A 13,673-nucleotide genomic window follows, 5' to 3' on the forward strand; every position below is an offset into this window, starting at 1 on the left:
CCTTGAAATGATAAAGCGCTTCACCCTTCCTAGATAATACAAAACCCTAATCTATTACAGGCTTCGCACTTTAGGGGCAATCTGTTACACTAAAAAATGTCACCATGACTATTTACAGTTAGTATGGCTCTATCAACAGTCATGCTATCCTCTTAGGCAAGTCTTATGCCTCTGCTCTCCATGTCAAACTCCAAAAAGAGAGAAAGTCTTTATAAATGTATTTATCTCTGGGTACGCAGGTTCTCTCAACCTTACCTGCGGGGACGCACCCAATTTTCACAAAAGCTGCGTCTTTGGACGCTCTGTATGTAAAGGGGCAGGTGCGTCCCCCTGTAAAGGTTAAAATGCGCAAGTTTCATCTTTAAAAAGTTACTTGTGGTCATTTCTAGAGCATTCTAGAAGGTTGTTCGACGTGTATTGAGCGCCTTCAGATGGTTCATGCACTCCTACCAAAGAGGAACTTATCCCATCAATAAGGGAGCTATCCCATCCAAAGAGGGGATTATCCCATTGATGGTGGACCTGATTAACTTCCTCTTGAGCACTATAAATACAGGCATTGGGCCAGAAGGAGGAGAGGTTGGAAGCTATACATTTCTAAGGGTAGATGCTGCAGGAATTAGGACTCCCATTTAGAAGCTTGTGAGGAGAGATTGCCATCTTTGCTTGTTCTATTTGGAAGTGGGTGAGCTTTGTCAAAGTAAAGGAGAACTCTTGATGGACCCTGGGAGGGACTTGCACAACACCAAGGCTCAGGTTGTATTTTTTCCTTTTGTTACCTATTAATGCAAATGAATCCATTCTTCTCAATAACTTGTTATTTATGAGTTGTTTCATGTACTTATTGGTGTATGTGTTAAATATGTTTTATTCTATGAGATTATAAAGTGCTATTTAATCGTTTGATTGTTAGTGTATGCAGGTTTCAAAGTGAAGGAGGAGCTCATCCGGATCAGCGGAGCTGGACTGCTACAACAGCGTTGGACTACAGGTAGGATCTAAACACTTGATTTCCCATATAGTAAATGCATGTTTAGAGAAGGATTGCTCTTGTTTGTCTTGTTTGTCACTAGAGAGTCTTAGGCTCCTAGGGAGGTTGGTTGTGTCCACACAATCGACTCTTTCCGCCTGACAGATGCACAGTTAGCGCTAAGCGCTCGAAAAATGCCTCTGTTTCTTGATTCGAGCTTCCCTGGTGCCAGTTTTCGCCTCTTGTGCATTTTGTTAGATGACTTCAGAAATCTGAATTTCTCCTTCTTTTCCCATTACACTCTGAACATTGCTATGTATATATTTCTGTTTTCCACTCCTGCAATTGACAAAATTAAGAAAGAGTAATGATATGAATAAGGTTACGGGAAAGCTTTAAATGTTGAAATCACATAAAAAATATACCACCCTACATGAACTGACCTCTTGATCATATCAAAACCTTATCTCATAAATGATCATCAACTAACTTATTAAATTATCGTTAATGCACATGACTTGACACATGGTTACGAAAAACGTTTTGGAACGATGTGCCCTGTAGATCTACAATAAAGCGATTTTGCAATTTGCTTCGTAATATCGTAGATCGAAATATCACTATTCCGTTATGTTTTGACAATGATTCATTACCATGTGTTTCTGCGAAATGTGATTTGCGAGATTTATTATCGCATATCACCAGTTTTGAAGTATTTCACCTTAAGTGATATTAAAACTACTATGCAATGAGTTCTTTTAGTGTGTGGTCTCACATCACAATTTCGCAATCTTAGGAGTTTTCTAATGTGGTGTCATCATTTCCTTTTTTGTGATGCGATACTTTTTTGAGAAAAATATTTTATTCGAACTCATCATAAAACTTAAGTCTTTTTTGGATTTTGTGGGTATTCTCCTAAGTTTATGATAGTAAGATTTATTCGGAAAAAAGGAAATACAAGTTCTAATTTATTGTTATTTTCTAGATGAAGGGTCCCTACTTATTTAGTATTGGTATCAAAACTAAAATAATAAGGGGGGGTTGTTGCTGGCCACAACAATTGGTGATTGACTTGGGAGAACCAGTTATCTTTGATTTTCTTTTGAATTTTATAAACTTCCAAAACAGAAGGGTTTTTTGGAAAATCAATCTTTATTATAGAAAGATAAATTATATCATGCTTTCAGCTATTAATGCTAGTTTGTTTCTTCTATGTTAACTTTGATTTTTTGCTTCCTAAAGCTAGTCATTGTATTTACATGAGCCACTACTTAGTTTGTAAAGATAAAAACAAAGTCTCCTTTGTAAAACATTTTTAAATATGCTCGTTTGTCGTAGCTAGAGCCTCTGTTGCCAGCAGGCATTCATAGCCTCGACAGGGTTACTTGTTACCCAGCAATGATCTTGTATCCTACTTGGAGAAATATACAGTTTTCAAAGAGAAATCCATATCCACACTTATTGCTTTTATTTTCTTTTAATTCTTAAAGAAAAATGCCTTGGTTTGGTAGCCAAATTATGACAGTGCCACTCACTTGATTTATAACTTTGCTGAACAAGTTGGCTCGTGATGAGACCCCTTGTCTTTTAATTGCAACAATCTTGAGTCATTGCCCTGTTTTGGTATGTAGTTTTGGCAAAGTCAGCAAGCTATAATATCTATTATCATGATAAGTTGGCTCATGATGATACCTCTTATTCTTTAAGTTTAAAGTGTATCATTGGATTATTCCTTGAAGCTAGTAATTCTCTAGGTGGGGAGGAAGTCATTGGTTCCTTAAGAATAGCTCTGGACGACAATTATAGAGTTTTTGGAAAGAGCTTTTCTACAGAGAATCCTTGTTTTTTGTTATTGATGTTTTTCATTGACTGATATAAAACAAATTCCCACTAAAGGTTGCTTTTTATCAAAATTCACAAAGTTGAAACTAGTATCATTTCCAAGCTTATAACCTTTGACTGTAGCTTTCAATAGTAATGACCAATTTTCCAAATCAATTCTATTTATACAAGCAAAAAAACAAAATCTAAAAGAAATGCTAGTCTTTTTTATGAATTCCAAACATAACCATTTACCATTGGTTTTATTATCAAAATAAAAGGAAAAACTAATCTACAAAAATAAGAAAATAATCTTCTATGGAAAGTATTTTTTAAGGATCTGCCCGTTAATAGGTAAAGATTCTCTTTTCCCTGCTAAATCCTGCAACATAAAAGTGGATGGACCTATGATTTCTGCAATTTGGAATGGGCCAAGCCACATTCGTTGGAACTTCGTATGTTTGCCTTTTTCTTCGTGAGCCTTATCCCATTTTAAAACTAAATCTCCAATTTGAAAGTCCTTTCTGGATACCATGTTTGAATCAAAAGAAGCTTTTACTAATGCTTGATGATGAGCATGAGTTATTTTAGCCTTTTCTCGTTGCTCTTCTAGCTTAAGAATTTACAGTTGTATTAGCTGTAAGGATGAAGTTGGTGTTTTGTCAATAAATTGAACTAAGGCCAAAGAGGGAATTTCTAGATGAGTTGGGAGAACCACTTCTTTCCCATAAAACAAATTAAAGGGAGAAGTGCCAATGGAGGCTTTCTGCATTATTCAATCTGCCCATAAAGCATACGTCAAAGCTTTGTGCCAATTCTTATGATTTTGGTCAGTGGTTCGCTTAATGATTGTGATCAAATTTTTATTTGTTGATTTAGCTAACCCATTCCCCCGTGGGTAATAATTGGCAAAGTATTTAAGTTTAAAACCTCTTTTGAGTGCAAATTCAGTCATAGCATTTCCATAAAAGTACGATGCATCGTCAAACATTAAAGCAGAGGGTAAACCAAACCTGGTTATTATGAACTGATCTATGAAATCGATGATGTGTTCAGCATTAGCTGTCTTGAGAGGAACGACTTCTACCCATTTAGTAAAATAATTTGTAGCTGTAAGGATATACCTATGCTGTTTAGAAGAGTGAGGAACGATTTCACCTATTATATCCAACCCCCATTGATCAAAGGGTTGATCGATATTGACGGTTGCTAAGGAAACGACGGTTTCTTTTGTCTTCCTACAACAGTTTGACACACTTGACATTTCCTTACATAGCTATGCGCATCTTTATAAGTGTAGGCCAATAGTACCCTGCATGCAAGATCTTATGTGCTGTAGCATCTCCAACATAATGTCCACCTTCTGGTCCATCATGGAGTTCCTGCAACACTTTTTCAACTTAAGATTTCTCAAGACATTGAAGTAGAACATAATCATAATTCATCCTAAAAATTACGTCGTTTACAAGTTGATATTGCTCAGCCTTCAATCTTAGAGCTCTTTTCTTTGTATAATCCAGGTTTGAAGGAGCATATCCGTTCTTAAGATAAAATATGATATCAGCATATAATGACTCAATATCGTTTAGGCTTACCTCATACATTTGTACTTCTGAAGATGGTATTTCGGAAATAAGCGATGCTCCGGCTAGCATTTTGCAAAAGCCTTGACCTTTTACAATATTTGCTGGTTTAATTTCAGCATCGTACTCTTGTAAGGCAGTAACCCAATTCGCTCTTTTCTCACCCATGTCTTTCTTTACTAAGAGGTTTCTTACTGGTGGAAATGGTACTATGATATTTGTATGGGTTTTAAGCAGAAAGGGTCTAAAGTGCTTGATCACTTTGAAAACAACATATGCTTGTTTCTCGACGTTAGAGTAATTTAATTTAGCCCCTTGTAAATTTGAACTAAAAAAGGCAATTGGGGCTTCTGCCTTATCTTGATTTGCTTGAGTGAGCATCACAACATATGATCTATCAAAGGAAAATGTATACAAAATGAAAGGATCGAAAAAATTTGGAGTTGCTAAAGAAGGGGTGTTTACAATCGCTTTCTTAATTAGATTGAATGCTTCATATTCCTCCTGGCCCCATTTGAAGATTGAATTCTTTTTAATCATTGCTTGTAAGGGAGATATAATGCTTGAGAAGTCTGGAACAAATCTCTTAACAAAATTAATTTGGCCAAGGAAGGATTGCATGGCTTTCTTGTTGTGAGGCAAGCGTATTTCGGAAATCTCCTTAATTCTATCAGGTTCAATATGGATTCCAGATTTTGACATTATAAATCCAAGAAGTTTTCCTTCACTTTAATGAAAAAAAGGACTTTTTTGGATTAATTGAAATCCCATACCTTTGGCAACGTTGGAAGATTTTCTTTAAGTATTTAAGATGATTACTACATTTCTTAGAGTATACAGTTATATCATCCAAGTAGATTACTACTGATTTATTTACTAGTCCCTTAAATTTGATGTCCATAGCCCTTTGAAATGTGGCGCTAGCATTGATCAGACCAAAAGGCATCTTTTGATATGCGTAAGTACCCCATTTGGTTCTGAACGTAGTTTTTAATCGATCATTGGGATGGACCAAAACTTGGTTGTAGCCGGAGAAACCATCCAAAAAGGACATTAATTCTGATCCTACAACTGCTTGCAATATTTGCTCCATGGGAGGCAAGGGAAAATTATCATTTTGGCAGGCTTTGTTCAAGTTTCAAAAGTCAATACAAATTATAATGTCTCCGTTTTTCTTTCTAATGGGAACTAAATTAGAAACCCATCTAGAATGTCGAACAGGAAAAATAATTTTGGCTTTCAATAATTTGTTGAGCTCAAACTTAATCTGGCTTGCCAGATTAGGATGGATTTTCCTCAGCTTTTGCTGGACGGGTTTTTCATCGGTTATCATTGGGATAGTATGTTGGATGATAGAACTGTCATAAGTCTTTAGATCATCGTAGTTCTAGGCAAAGACACTTTTGTATAGTTTTAGGATACGAATATAAGCTAATCTTTCTTCTTGGGTTAGGCCAAGACCTAGGTTGATATTCTGTGGCTTGGTATCAGTTCCTAGATTTACTAATTCATAGTTCAGAGTTGAACTTGGAAGTTTTGAATTGGTAGATCTCTTGAATCGGTCTTTCAAATCATATAGGTATTCCAACTTGACTACTGATTTTGGAATAGCATTATTAGTGCTTTCTTGTTGCAATTATTCGTCATGTTGGTCCTCGTCAATTATCTAATTAGTGTAAGATCCCTCTGATGTGAGGAAGCTTACAATATCAGGATCATCGTTGAAAATTCTCCAGTTTGTAACATTGTCAGGAATTGAGGGTCTAAAGATTAATTCGATTGAAAGTCTATCTAGGCTATAGTCTTCTTAGGGAATGAGTTTGGAAGCTACGTTTTCCAAGAGGCCTACACTAGCGTTTTGGATTCTGGGAATTGATGAAATATTGAATGCTATAAAATGTTCAGTCAGATCTTGCACTAAAGATTGATAATGCTTTAAATGATCTGATAGGAAATGTATAGTATTTCGTACCTGTCTAATTACAATTTCAGAATCTCTGAAGACTTGTAGATACTTGATGTTTAATATGATTGCCTTGTATAATCCTTGGACTAAAGCCTTGTACTCTACAGTGTTATTGGTGCAATCGAATTCGAGTCTACAAGTTAGCATAGTTTTCTTTCCCTCTGGACTAACTAACATGCATCCTGCTCCTACTCCATCATTAGACTTTTAACCGTAAAAAAATAACTTCCAAAATAAAGATTTATTTACAGGACTATCTATAAAATTAATACATTTAGAACTATCTGTTTGGGAAAATTTTTCTACTTGAGATAAAATAGAATGTTCTAAATAAGGTGAAGTATGAGCATTAAAATTTCCTAAGAAAGAATCAACAGAATAGTTGCCAATTATATTGTTGTTGTATGCTATAGGTTCATTTTCTCCTTCCATTTCTGTTACTATGTATTTTTGATGTCTTTCTCGCTCAACCTCTATCTGATTCAATTTACCATTGTAAGGGAGCCACATATGTGACCAATCGGTAGTAAAGTATCCATGAAGCTTTTCAGACCAATCCCTACTAAGAATTAAACCATAAAATTATGGAATGTATGCAACTAGAATATCAATAACCTGACATATCTTTGGATTCGATGACAGCCTTATGGTAACCTGATTTAGTTCACTGATCACTTCAACCTGCAATTGGTCCAGCTGAACTATACGTACTTCAGACTTTTGCGGCTGAACGTTTAACTTTGCACCTATTTATTTAGGCAAGATATTAGATAAAGCTCCTGAATCTACTAAACAATTATGCAAGTTTTTGTTGAAAACTTCATAAGTAAGAAGAAATGGGGGATTATGAGATCTGGACCTACCTTCAATTAAGGTGATATCGTTTGGATCAAATTTATTAATCATATTAGTTGGAGGTCTTCCCATCTCATGGGAAAATTTTGAGATTACAATGGCGGGTAGAGGTGCAATAGGTATCGCATGTAATTCTTTCAAAAGGAGCTTTTGTTGATGTTTTAATTTGCTCAATTCATGAAAGGTAATGTTATCCATAGTATTCTTCATGTCTTCTACAATATTATACTCCATTTCATCAGAAACTATCAATGTTTTGGATGGAGTTGGTGAATCGGATTGGACTAGGCTTGTTTGAGTCACTTTGGGTGATGTTTTCTTACCTGTGACTTTATCTTTAGATATCGAGCTTGCGCTCTTCTGTTTAGGAGTTGGTTGTGGAGGATCGAGTTGATTTCTGCTTCTGGTACTAATTGGTGATGCCTCTTGATCCTCTTCGTCAGGGAGAATGAAGTCCCACATTCCCTGCACTTCTACAACTTCTTCTTCATCAGTGGGCTCTTCATTGGAAACTTCCTCTTCTTCTTCTTCTGATTCTGCATTTGTAATAACATTAGGAGGCTTTGAATCAGTTGAAGGATTTCTTCTATAAGGCTTGTAAGGCTTTTTAGAAGAAGTCTCTGCTACTTGTTTCTTAATATCGACCATCTCGTTAGACATGGTTTTCAAAACTTTCTGCAATCCTTCTAAATCGAATGGGTCCTTTGGTTGTTTTTTCTTGGGATATTCTTTAAAAGTGACCTTCTTTGATTTTCATTTGTCAACAACGTTTTTCTTCTCTAGGGCTATGATACTTTTTTATACTGCAATTGATTCTTTCATATTATCAGCCAAAGTTGTTTTGGCAGCCCTATCGACAAAGATCGCTATGTTTGATGGTAGCGCAAATATGTACCATTCACTTCGAACTTCTTCACTAGGCTTGGAAGCTGCAGGAATTTTATTCAAAAGTTTGTTGAAACATGAGTTAAAATCTTTGATAGGTTCTCTTATTTCGGTCTTAAGATTCAACAGGTCATTGATCAATGTCGCAGTAGACCTATCATCACCGTAGTTAGTTAAGGATTGTTCTTGGAAAATATCCCAACTAGTGATAGATCCGGATGGTAATGAAAAATACCAGGATCCAGCTACTCCTTGCAAAGTGTAAGGAAAGAGTCAGACAATAGCATCTCCATTAATGACTCCATTGAGATTTATAGATAACATGAAGTTGTTGATTTGTTCTTCTACTACTATGACTGCTTCAGGATTAAACTTAGGCAGCCATTTTTTAGGATGGGCTGGTAATTGACTCAGGGGTGTAGGTATTAAGACTGCCCCTGGGTTATTCCATGGATTTTGGACCATCGTTGAACTACTAATAGAAGAAATCACAAAAGATGTTCGTTGCGGTTGGGAAGATGAGGATATTACAGTTCCAGATGATTGTGAAGGAGATGTTGAAGTTCCAGTAGTATGTTGGACAATAATTTGAAGTGGAGGAGTGGATGGTTGACTTCGAAGTGGAGAGGTCGAGATGGATGATGATGATGATGAAAGAGTATCACTATCAGACCCTTTAGCTAATTTCCTTGCTCTTTTCCTTTCAGGTAGAGGTAATTCAGTTGGTTCGATACCAAACTTTTTACTCTGCAATCTGGTAAGAGGATGAGAAGGGTTATATTGCAAAGTCACACTACCTTGAGATATTTCAGATTTCTGGGGTGATATAGAAAATTGTTGAAGTTTATGGATCAAAGATTCAACTTCAGGAGTTTCGATAGTCGATTTCTTTGAAATTTTCAGGTTTGTGGCAGTGATTTTTGTTTTATCTACTTCTTGCTAAAGATTTAAAGATTCTAAGTGCAATGGAGAAGTCAAGGGAGATGTTGAGGGCGATTTACTCTCAGAATGGTATTTAGATTTAGATTTACTAGCCATTCATAGTTCGGGCCCTCTTTCTAGAGCCAAATATGTTGAAGCCCTAAAAATCAGGTCTACAACAAGGGAGATACCCACCTGGTCCAGAACTTGGTAAGCAGCTCCTTTTCCATTTGGGATGGTGGGTCCAACTGGGGATATGGGACCAGTTTCCCAATTTATGTGTGTGTGTGTTGAGAATTGATATTTCTTTCCTAATAATTCCTAAGTAAAATGCTTTTATTCTAAATCTAATCTAATAACATGCAATTTGTATTCTAATAAATAGAAATATCTAATTCTAAAACTAACCCGGGATTTAATCTTTCGATTATGCGATCTAAAATAGTTTCTAATAGCAATTGGTAATAAAGATCATTCAATCGCTATAAGAAAAGAATTCAATAAAGATGAACTGTTTTGTATAAAAAGTTAGCCAAACAGTTGTGAAAAACATATCACATGATAAGTCATTCATATATTAAGCATAAATAGAATAGCCATCACTGTACAAAAGTTCCAAATGATAACTCAAGCATTCAGGCATTCATATATAAATAACTGAACATAAATATCACTTAAACACATTGGCAGAAATCATTAAGAGATAAAAGTACCATTGATAACAAGTTCTACTCATGAGCTTCAACAATAATGATCTATCTCTTCTTAGTTCAACATCTACTAAGAGTACAAAAGTGCAATTTCATTAGCAGATATTAAACAAAGATGTCAATAAACCTTGCTCCATTCATTCATCAAAACCTCCTCTGAGGATGTAGAAATGCATGCTCTAAGGAAACTTTTTTTTTTTGACAAATTTCAGGACCTTTCTCTAAATGCATGAGAAGGGTTGAAATACTACTAGCTAAATCCTAAAAATAGTTTATTACAAAAATATAGGAGGCAGTTTAAATGACCGTCCTCATCTAAGGAAAAACTAAAACTAAAACTAAAACTGAATCTAAAAATTACTATCTATGTATCTGTTCTTTGTGGTCGCAAGCATTCAGCATTGGCTTGAGGAGAGTTGGTTGGCCGACTTCCGACTTTAGTTGTCCTGCAAAAACAGAATCGACAAGCGCTAGCACTATCTTCTCGGTAGAGTTAGTGAGGCATTTGAGAGTCATGCATTGACTGTGTGGTTTAACTAAGTACTGCCAGTAAGAATCCTAATTAAACTTGGTTAACTTATTGATGGAATCTACTCTTTCTTTAGCCTTTTACCTCCAGCTACTCTATAGATGTTGTGCATTTGCGAGAATTTTACATGCCATTTTAAATATATTCCTGATAAATATCACTGTTTTTTAGAGCTCGAGTTTTGCTTTTATCCTTTAGAACTTTTTCCTAAAATTTTCCGGGCTTTCAGGTGACTGAGCATTCAGAGGCTTTCCTTCTCAAGGAGTTTTTCCCGATGATGCGCGATTAGCACTAAGCGCTCAAAAGCTGCCTCCGTTTATTGATTCGGGCTTCCCTGGTGCTAATTTTCGCCTCTTGCGCATTTTGTTAGATGACTTCAGAAATCAAAATTTCTCCTTCTTTTCCCATTACACTCTGAACATTGCTATGTATATCTTTCTGTTTTCCGCTCCTGCAATTTACGAAATCAGGAAAGAGTAATGATATGAATAAGTTTACAGGAAAGATTTAAATGTTGAAATCACATAAAAAATATACCACCCTACGTGAATTGACCTCTTGATTAGATCAAAACCTTATCTCATAAATCATCATCAAATAACTTATAAATTATCATTAATGCGCATGACTTGACATTGGATTACGAATAACTTTTTGGAACGATGTGCTCTGCAGATCTGCAATAAAGCGATTTTGTGATTTGCTTCACAATATCGCAGATCACAATATCGCCAATCCATTATGGTTTGACAATCATTCATTACCATGTGTTTCTGTGAAATGCGATTTGTGAGACGTATTATCACATATCGCCGGTTTTGAAGTATTTCACCTTAAGTGATATTAAAACTGCGATGCGATGAGTTCTTTTGGTGTGCGATCTCGCATCGCAATTTCACAATCTTAGGAGTTTGCTTATGTGGTGTCATCATTTCCTTTCTTGCGATGCGATACTTTTTTAAGAAAAAGATTTTATTCGAACTCATCATAAAACTTAAGTCTTTTTTGGATTTTGCGGGTATTCTCCTAAGTTTATGATAGTAAGATTTATTCAGAAAAAAGGAAATACAAGTTCTAATTTATTGTTATTTTCTAAATGAAGGGTCCCTACTTATTTAGTATTGGTATCAAAACTAAAATAAGAAGGGGGGGTTGTTGCTAGCCACAACACAGTGCAACATATATATCCTATGACATCCACGAACCACCAATCCATTTACATTGGATTAGAATACATTTGTAGTTCCTTAACTGAAACTACAAAATTGTGGGAAAAACTACATGCACCAAAAATATGTTTTTAGGAAAACCATGTGCCGAAAATCACCAAAAAGACGCAAAAAGTACCCAAAAAAATCAATATATTGCCCCTAAACACCCGAACAGGGGGCACTATCAATCCCTCTCACCACCCCTGTGACTCCCCTACTATGCATCACACATATTATAACATGTGGGGATAGTCGTACAAAGAATGTAACACATAGTACCCAACATTTTCCCACTTGTTGTTTTCTTTGAACACAAGGGGTTGTAGGAGTATGTGATCAACAATCTAGGGGGGAAATGACCAATATATCTCTACACCAAGAGAACTTATAAATGATTACATATTTTTTTATTCAATTTGTAACATTATTCAAAGTGTCCAGTTTTTCTAGAAACACCTCCTATTATTCAATTATATCTCTCACGAAGTGATATTTAATATTTATATGCTTTCTCTTCGAACGATAAGCTAGATATTTTGCAAGGAAGATATCACCCTAACTATCACAATATATCCTTACAATGTGTTGTACCAACCCGATACTTGAACACAATCTCAGTAACTGTACCACTTTCTTGCATAAGTGGCTTCCTTGTATTCAAATTTTATATTTAAGAATACCCATATAGATTGTATTTTTCTCATCCAATTGATTGCTCCTCCAAATGGGTTAAACACATACCCACTTGTTGATCTTCTACAATCTAAATCGCAAGGCTAGTTTTCATCAACAAAGCCATTTATTTCCAACATTCTATCCAATCCTGGTCTTCCTTGGTATCACAATCCATAGCAATTAGTGCAACACAAATAACTAAAAATATCTTTAATGTTGCCTAATTATCCTTCCTTGGTAATGAGATATACCTGCTCAATACTCCCATTTCATGTGCAATGTCTAAAATAGGACATATCATTGCATACATCAACATGATCTAAAACTATAGGCCACCTTTCATAAAATTTCAAAATGGACCGACACCCAACAATATGCTGAATATTAAGATACCAATCAACCAATCACATTGTCATCAAAACAGATATAATCTACAGTCATTACAAAATTTTACCTTATAATATATACACGAATTTTCTGAAGCATATCTGTGTAGCAACATATATACACGCTTCCTGTGCATAACTGTTGTCTAGGTAAATCCTCTCCGTGGATAGAGACGGTCCCTCTAGCCCAATGAGTGGGTCTAGCAACTGAAGTGATAATCTACTAGACACTTTCCTAAGTTACAAATGAAAAGAGAAACGAAAAAGATGGCCTACCTCATTCTGATCCTATTTCAATCTACTTTGTTGAAGACCTTGAATCACTTGCATCATAGGCTCCTTCCTGCTGCTCTCAGTGTTTATGCACCTACACAAGAGATCAAGACAAAACAAGGCATGCAAACACAAATAGCATATTCGAAAGAAACCTACTTAACTAATCAAGGAATGTTAAGCTAAATGATACATGAGCATACACATTTAGGGAAAATTAAACAATAGTTGTATATTAATAAAAAATATGGGGAGGAATACAACCAAGCCTTGATGTTGATATAATCTCCTTTAATGAATATCAAAGTCCAAGCTAAGCTCTTAAAGTACTCTGTCTCCAAGCCAAATGAGTAGCATATAGGCACAATCTTAACATAAGGGTACAAATAGACAGAGACCAAACATTTGGGAATGGGAGAGGATGAATGTATAGGTTGGGAAAGGGAGTTAGGATCTCTCCAAGGATAGGAGTAGGTACTCATCTCAAGGAGGTAGGTCATAGGGATAAGACCAAGAGGCCAATTTCGGAGAATTTTACCTCATCTTTGCCGAACAACCTCCAGCTCGCCACTCTGGAAGCTTTAGATCATGAATATTCTCATCCTCTTTGGGAAAATTTCCTTTTTGGGATCATCATGGGTATACAAGTGAACAGAGTGATGCCATCGTGGGTCAAGTACAATGCAACAGGCGGTCATCTTTGTTTTTAGTCTGATAAGGGAGATGATCCTCAAATTAGGGATTTAGAGCTATTTTCTTCAGTGGAAGCTCAAGGAATTTTCTAGTCAATGTCTTAGGAAGGATTTGAGATGTATATATGAATGAGTACACTACATAATGGTCATGTTTCTGACACTTCGAGGTATGTCACAGGGAAGTGCAGGGGGT

This window comes from Pinus tabuliformis, chromosome 6 (assembly GCF_031772625.1).
Source record: "Pinus tabuliformis cultivar Carrire ecotype Pingquan chromosome 6, CPIR1, whole genome shotgun sequence".
NCBI classification, from domain to species: domain Eukaryota; kingdom Viridiplantae; phylum Streptophyta; class Pinopsida; order Pinales; family Pinaceae; genus Pinus; species Pinus tabuliformis.